This window comes from Acartia tonsa, chromosome 9 (genome assembly GCF_053477335.1).
Source record: "Acartia tonsa isolate MP-2025a chromosome 9, ASM5347733v1, whole genome shotgun sequence".
NCBI lineage: Eukaryota > Metazoa > Arthropoda > Copepoda > Calanoida > Acartiidae > Acartia > Acartia tonsa.
This window is the reverse complement of record NC_137268.1, coordinates 20816377-20823764: the sequence shown is the minus strand read 5'-3', so window position 1 is coordinate 20823764 and position 7388 is coordinate 20816377. Positions and strand designations below refer to the sequence as shown.

At 32.3% G+C, this 7388-nt stretch overlaps 1 long non-coding RNA gene across 1 annotated transcript; it reads right to left on the bottom strand.

Annotated features, from left to right (window-relative positions):
• Positions 1 to 278: 278 nt before the first annotated feature.
• Positions 279 to 1042, bottom strand: LOC145328471 (uncharacterized). The gene is made up of 3 exons (XR_013882465.1): positions 979 to 1042; positions 510 to 737; positions 279 to 334 (listed from the first exon to the last, which is right to left on the bottom strand). It is a non-coding gene; the product is annotated as an uncharacterized LOC145328471 (long non-coding RNA).
• Between the last annotated feature and the right edge of the window lie 6346 nt (positions 1043 to 7388).

Below are 7388 nucleotides of genomic sequence, written 5' to 3'. Positions count from 1 at the left end.
CAATAAAATAAAACAAAGTACATATACTACTTCAATAATTTATCTACTAAAAGATCATAGTTGTCATATTTGTATTAAAATTATAATAAACCGTATGATTACACTACAAGTAGACTACCCTAATGAATAGCCCTAAATCTAGCAAAGATATTTTGAATAAAATCTCAGGGAGTAAGGGAGGGGACAATGGATCGAATATTCAATTTTTAGGAGTCTCAGACTTTGGGGACTGGCTTAAAGGGAATGTGCAAGAATTTAGCAGTTTCTGACTGAGTTTGGGGAAAGTAGGCTGCCGTTCCAGAATCCAAAACCAGTCAGGGTCTCTCATGCAAACCTAAATTATAAGAAAGGTTTCCTTTTTCCGGTAGGGGATGAGTCCTATAATCTACAACTAGAAATTTAACATTTAAAGATCTTTAAATACCTAGTTATATAAATACATGGAGAAAACATAGAAAAAAACATTGAAAACAAACTATCTTTAAATGTTAAAATTTCGTCCTAGGTACCTAAGTCGGAGGGAGTGGAGGGTGGGCGACATTTTAGATTTTAGTCCAAACTTTAAAATTCTGAAATATATAAAATATGAAACATATCGTTTGACATTTATTGAATTACTGAAAGCGACAGCTACATTTCCAAATAGCTTCAATGTTGCACGTGGGAACACCGAACCCGGTTAGGAAAGTAGGCTGCCGTTCCAGAATCCAAAACCAGTCAGGGTCTCTCATGCAAACCTATATTATAAGAAAGGTTTCCTTTTTCCGGTAGGGGATGAGTCCTATAATCTACAACTAGAAATTTAACATTTAAAGATCTTTAAATACCTAGTTATATAAATACATGGAGAAAACATAGAAAACAACATTGAAAACAAACTATCTTTAAATGTTAAAATTTCGTCCTAGGTACCTAAGCCGACCAAAAAGGGAAAAGTAGGACTCAAAACCGCCAAAAAAGGGAAAAAGGAAAACCTACCTAAGTTCTCTTCAAAATCTTTAATCAGAGAGAGACCCAAATCCCAGTCCAAAGTAGGTTTGTCCATCCATTTAAAGTGATCGCGAATTTAATTTTTCAAAATGCATTTTCGTTTACCTTTTCGTATTTTTAAAGTAATTTTCAAAGTATAATGCCTTAAAAGTTCAACTAAGTTAGAAAAAAATCAGTTTAAAATGCAAAGAGTATTTCCACATGAAAATAATGTTAAAATCTGTGCAAGAATTAAATTATGAAATAATAAGCTATTTCCTCGCTCACAGATAAAAACAAAAAAAACAATACTTAGGAAATATTTTTATAATACATCTCTAATAATATTTGTCTTCGAACTTTCTTTAAAATGTAATGAAAAAGTTTGGTTTATTTTATAAAATTATTGACCAAATTTCGGTATGCTTGAGCTGGTATAAAGACAATAGAAAAAGTGTTTAAATCTATAGAAAGAATGATATTTAAGAATTAAATTGTTTAAAAAGTAAAAATGTATTATATTTGCTATATACTTCAGCAAAAAATTCAATCATTTTATTAAAGTTTTTCCATAAAAACAAACATTATTTTTTTTGTTCCAATGAAAAGTTATTGTAATTTGTCACACACACACACACGCACACACACACACATACCTTACCTATCTTGCCACACACACGCACACACACACTATCGTAGAATAACACACACACACACTTGACGCACCACCCACGAACCCACTTGCTGCATAAATAACCAGGGAATTAGAGGCATAAGACAATGGCCGATAAATTAATGGATATTTTCAATGAAAATATACACAAAATTACCCATTTTGTAAACAATATTTGGTGGTTTAAACATTTGGACACTCAAAGTAATAAACCAACCAATTAAAATTCTATGAAAGTCCCCAAAGTTAATTAGCCAACTAACAAAATGTCATTAACTTTGGGAACTAATGTAATAAAAAGCCAAATATCCATTTCCTCCCTGCATACAATTACGTACAGAAGGGTTGTACAGAAGGGTAGTTTTAAATGAAAAGATTTAACAATATCTTAATTTATAAAGTTGTAAGCTTTTTTTATCTGTAGAGAAGGGACCGCTGAAACGATATGGTTCACTTTTACAGTGAAGCTTCTTATAGTTTTTGGGAAAGGTTTTAGGCTATTTTATTTTTATTAAAAAAGTCGTTTGTTGGTTTTAAGCTATTTTTCTGCCCTTTTATAGAAAAATATAAATTTATATTTGGTTTCTTTTTATACATTAAATAATATTTATTTAACAACTAATCCCCCAGGTAAAAATCTGAATGTGTGAGAAAGAAAAACAGAGAGAGAGGGAGAGAGAGAGAGAGACAGAGAGAGAGAGAGAGAGAGAGAGAGAGAGAGAGAGAGAGAGAGAGAGAGAGAGAGAGAGAGAGAGAGAGAGAGAGGGGTTATACTCAACAAATGCCTATCTTAGAAAACACTTATAATAAAAACTTTGGTTCATGGAAAGGATACAAATACAACAAAACCTGCAAACTTGTTTCCTTTCCATGACCTAAAACTTATAAATTATTTTGTGTTTTAAAGCTTATTTTGAATATCTACTATAAGTAGCCCTCTTTCTGTTTAAGTTAATAAATTATATTTAAGTAATACACACATCCTAAATATAAATTGTTAAAATAATGTAACAGGATGTCTGTATGTTTGTCTGTTCTAAAGGATCTTGCTAACAGCTGAACCAGTATGGTTCTCCTTTACAGGGTAGCTCGTCATAAGTTCTTGAAATGTTTATAACTATTTTGGAGGAGAATACCACCACCCTCCAAAACGATTTATACATTATACATTAAAAATTTTAATTTTTAAAATTTAAATTTTTTATGGAAGTTTGAAGCTTTTTTAGCAAGTAGTAATTATTGAGATAGGATGAGGATGCTATGTTACAATTGACAACTATAAATCAGCTGACCTTATATCCATATTTGGTAATATCTTTTTGATTATCCATAAAAATCGTTTAATCTCCCCGTAAAAAGAAATTATAAACCTTTTTGGTTAGTTTGATATGTATGTAACAAAAGAATTTATTCTACTCTAAATTTGCAAGTAAACCTTAACAAAAAGATTGTTATTTGTCGATTTTGATAGGTTTTAAGATATGTATAATAAAACACAAAATACATCAATGTTTTCAAGGGAATAAATTCGTTTTTTTAAAGTTTGATTTATTTTAAAATGGGAAGTAATTAAGACTTAATTCTCAAAATAGTACTCTTAAAAAACATTAATCAGTGACATTTATCAACTTTTTCCCAGCTTCGTGAACACTTTAAGAAGAGAGGAAGGCCATCCTTTCTTGATGTCAGCTTGTTTGCGTTGAACAAAATCAAGGCCTTGAGGATTTGTACGAGATAATAGGTCAGCAATAACAGCCGCCTCGGAAGACAAACGAGGACAATGTTGCACATACAATCTGCAACTGAAATGAATTGCTAAATGATTCAGGGCAAACATAATCACGCTGGTATACATATCTTCCTTGGAACGTCCTTTTTCATAGGCCCAGACAGTACCAAGGTTATCAACCATCAAAACAACATCACAATTCATGAAATGTTGAATATTATGATAAAAAGGAACCAGGAGACCAATGGCCTCAATCAAAGTAGTTTTTCTTCCAAAGTACTTGTTGGAACCATCACATCGTTGAAGAAAAGTCAATGGCCATAAAGCTTGTTCAACATAAAAAATCTTGGAAAAAGGAGCACAATAACCAGCAGCCCCTACACCAATATCGTATTCCATATCTTTGATAATGTTAGGAAGACCAGCCGCATCAGATACAAAGGTTTTAACTATTGCAGGAGGGAAACGGGTAATATTCGCCACAGGAAAACCGTCTTCTAACTCTTCAAAAATATGTAGCCATAAATTCAAAAAACGAGCAGATGCCGACCCCATAAATATGGGAGATGTTGAATAAGCATCAGATAGTTGCGCAATAATAGGAGCCCTCAAAAATCTTAACAAAGGGCACATCAAGACAAAGGTGTTAATTACCCCTGAAACTTTTTGCATCATTTCTAGGGTAACCTTGGGCATGAAAAAAGCAGATTGTAGGATCTTCATATGAGTAAGTCTCTTAGAAGCATTGTAGGACCAAGACATCTTATTTGTATCAAACACCACACCCAACACTGTTCCTTTGGTACGATACAAGAAAGCTTTATCTTGGCCAGATGTATCAGCTAAAGGTAGCTTTATTTTCTTAGCTAACTCCAAATAAGTTTCTATAAAAGCCATGTTCTCTTGAAGATTTGGTGTAACAGTGACTTGATCATCAAGTGTTCGGTGAAGATATTGGCGATCTGTATTTGATTTTATCTTAACCAAATCACTCACAGTTTGATGTAAATCATCATAATTGGGAACAGATGATCTAGCACCGAAAATTTGACGAAGCTCAATGAAAATCTTGCCAAGCCACATGAAGCCTTGCAAATAAAATTGCTCGGCTTTGGCTGGGACCAATTTATAGGCCGAGACATGATCAAGTTTACTAATATAAGAACCCTTGCCAGTATTACACAGAGTATCAGCAAATTGTCTAGCGGTGGACATAGTAACCTTACGCATTTTATGAGGAATAATGGCTTCGTTTTAACTATTTCCTTCTGGTGTAGACAAATTAAGTATCGGACGATACTTATCACTTTGATTGATCGCAAATAAACTGTTGATGCGTAGATTAGGAATGGGACTGGTATCAAAAGGACCAGCAACAAACTTATTTTTCACCATGGTGACGAGTTGATCAGTATAATACCGAGCTACTTCAGGTTGTAACACACTTTTACCATTTTGATCAACCATAGGAGAAACTTTGGACGGATCAATTAAAGCATCAGCACCAAAACGCATATTGTCCAAAGTACGCCTCATATTGAACTTTTGAGCCTCGTCTAATTTATCATGAACCGCCCGAATTTCATCCGCTAGTACATCAACATCAATTGGAGTATTTTTAACATTGGCTTGAGGCAAGTTACATGAAGGAAAAATCGACCAAAATGACAAAGACGGAGAGCAACTATAATCCTAACAGAAAAGTAACAAATAATAAAACTTATTTTAACTTTAACTAGAAACAAACATAAAAAAATTCACTTAACGGATAAAAAAATACAATTTGAAATTTGCTGTGAAAACTTATTAAAATTATAATGTCGTCTTCCTATTAATTTATTTGTTACATGCCTTTAACACAGGAATTTCAGGATTTTTGATTTTCTTAGGATTGTTCAGAGGAACCATAACTTCTTTATCGTAAACGCCTTTTCTTAACCAATCCCTTAAACAAGATGACCGAGAAAACCCAAGCATAGTAGAATTTACGCCTAAAAAAAACGGAAATTCATTTATAAAAAATATAACCAAATTCTTACACTTAAAGTTAAAAAACTTGTCCTTGAAAACGATTTCCTATACCTCTAAAAAAAAATTTAAAATTTTAAACGACTCATTCTCGCACTTAGAGTAAAATTTAAAAGTTTACCAGAACTAAGAATCATGAAATAACAAGAAAATCAAAAAAAAACCGAAAAAGTAAATTATAAGTAGCTAAAAAGAAAATCAAACGAAAAATTTATAAAAAGATACATTTTTATTAACATCATAAATACATCTTCATAAACATCATAAATAAAACACATAATATAAAACATTAATTCGGCTGGAATATTATAAAACCGAGGACGAACACATGAAGTAGTAGGATGTTCGTAACACAACAATAAATGCGAAAAGAAAACATCCTCAATGGGATGTACATATAATAAATAAATAAAACATTAAACATCCATCATGAAAAGAAAATCCTCTTCATTATAAGCATAAAACGTTGGTAAATTCATTAAGCATTAGGATGATCGTATTCCGGATGAGCTTGGCCACAGAAATTTCCCCCAGAAAGAACTTTGGAACAGACATGCCTCCATTGTATTTCCCTTGTCAGTACAAGCAGAGCCGTCATCAGGTTGTTTACGTAAACACGTATGAGTAGTGGAATTGAAATACTTGCAAGTTTTATTTCTTGCCTTAGAAGCTTGTTGCAACAGTTGTGGTTGTTGTTGTTGCTGTGTTTGTGGATGCGAAGACTGCCGTTGTTGTGTACGCTGCGATGCATCAAAACGGTGATTACGAAACCTGTAATCACTACGACAGAAGTTAATATACACAGACAACATCTCTTCCGTGGTGACAAAAGGCAGCTTCTTGGCAAATCTATCATTGTTTATCCTAATATTCGTAAGAACTTAAACATGACGTTATTAACATGATCTTAGTAAATAAAAATGAACAAAACAAAATCTGAAAAAAAATAATTAAAATATAATTAAAAAAGAATAAAATAAATGGAAAACTTAAGCATAGAAATATTTTCATTAACATAGAAAATAATGAAAATAAAGTATAAACCCAAAAAAATCTTAAAACATAAATATTTAGCATCAAACATAAAACATAAAATGTCAAGTTTAAATCTTTCCTGATGACGTAATCACAAAAATTCGCGCAGAAAGCAGCTTGAGTGAAGGAACCACGACCATAACCATCACCGTTACAGGGGGCCTCGAAAAAATCACTTTCAATAAGAAAGTAAAACAAAGCGTCGAAGGATTCATCCAAAGGAAAAACTTTTCTTCGCAATTTCGCGGCCCAAAAAAAAGCTTGTAGGAATTCAGACATGGACTTAACTTGTGATAAAACGGAACCAGATTGTAAATCTGCACCATCAGAGTTTTGTTTCTCTACAATTTTAAACGATTGAAATCCATTTTGTGCTTTATAAAAATTTGTTTCAGTAAAAAGTTTCAAACTAAATTTCTGTGACGTCAGGTTATGCGCCTCCACATAGGCTGCATTACTAATCTGGTGTAAATGCCTGTATGCAGATAGATCATATGAATTGATGGGAACCTATATATATATATATAATTATAAGTATATACTATATAGTGAACCATTTATAAAATTCTACACATTCAAAATTAAAAGTCTTAAATTTCCAAAAAACTTAAATAAAATCAATCTGGCATGTTATTTAAAAAGGCTAAAATTCTGTTTTATATTTGATTTTAAGATTTATAATTATCAGTGAAATAAAACCCATAATCTATTTAAATTTTAAAAAAAATAAAAAATTTTTAACTAACCCGCCCCCCCCCCCCCCCAATCCAAATTAGAAAGGATAAAATTTTGTTTTATACTTTTTTAAGATTTATAATTTCCAATAATCCCCCCCCCCCCAATAATGTATATATATATAATTATCCCTGTTGGTGTGGTATTCTACTCGCAGCCATGGTAAACAACGTCGTCGCAGGCGTTATGGGGGCACGTTCAAAACGAATCGGATGAAGA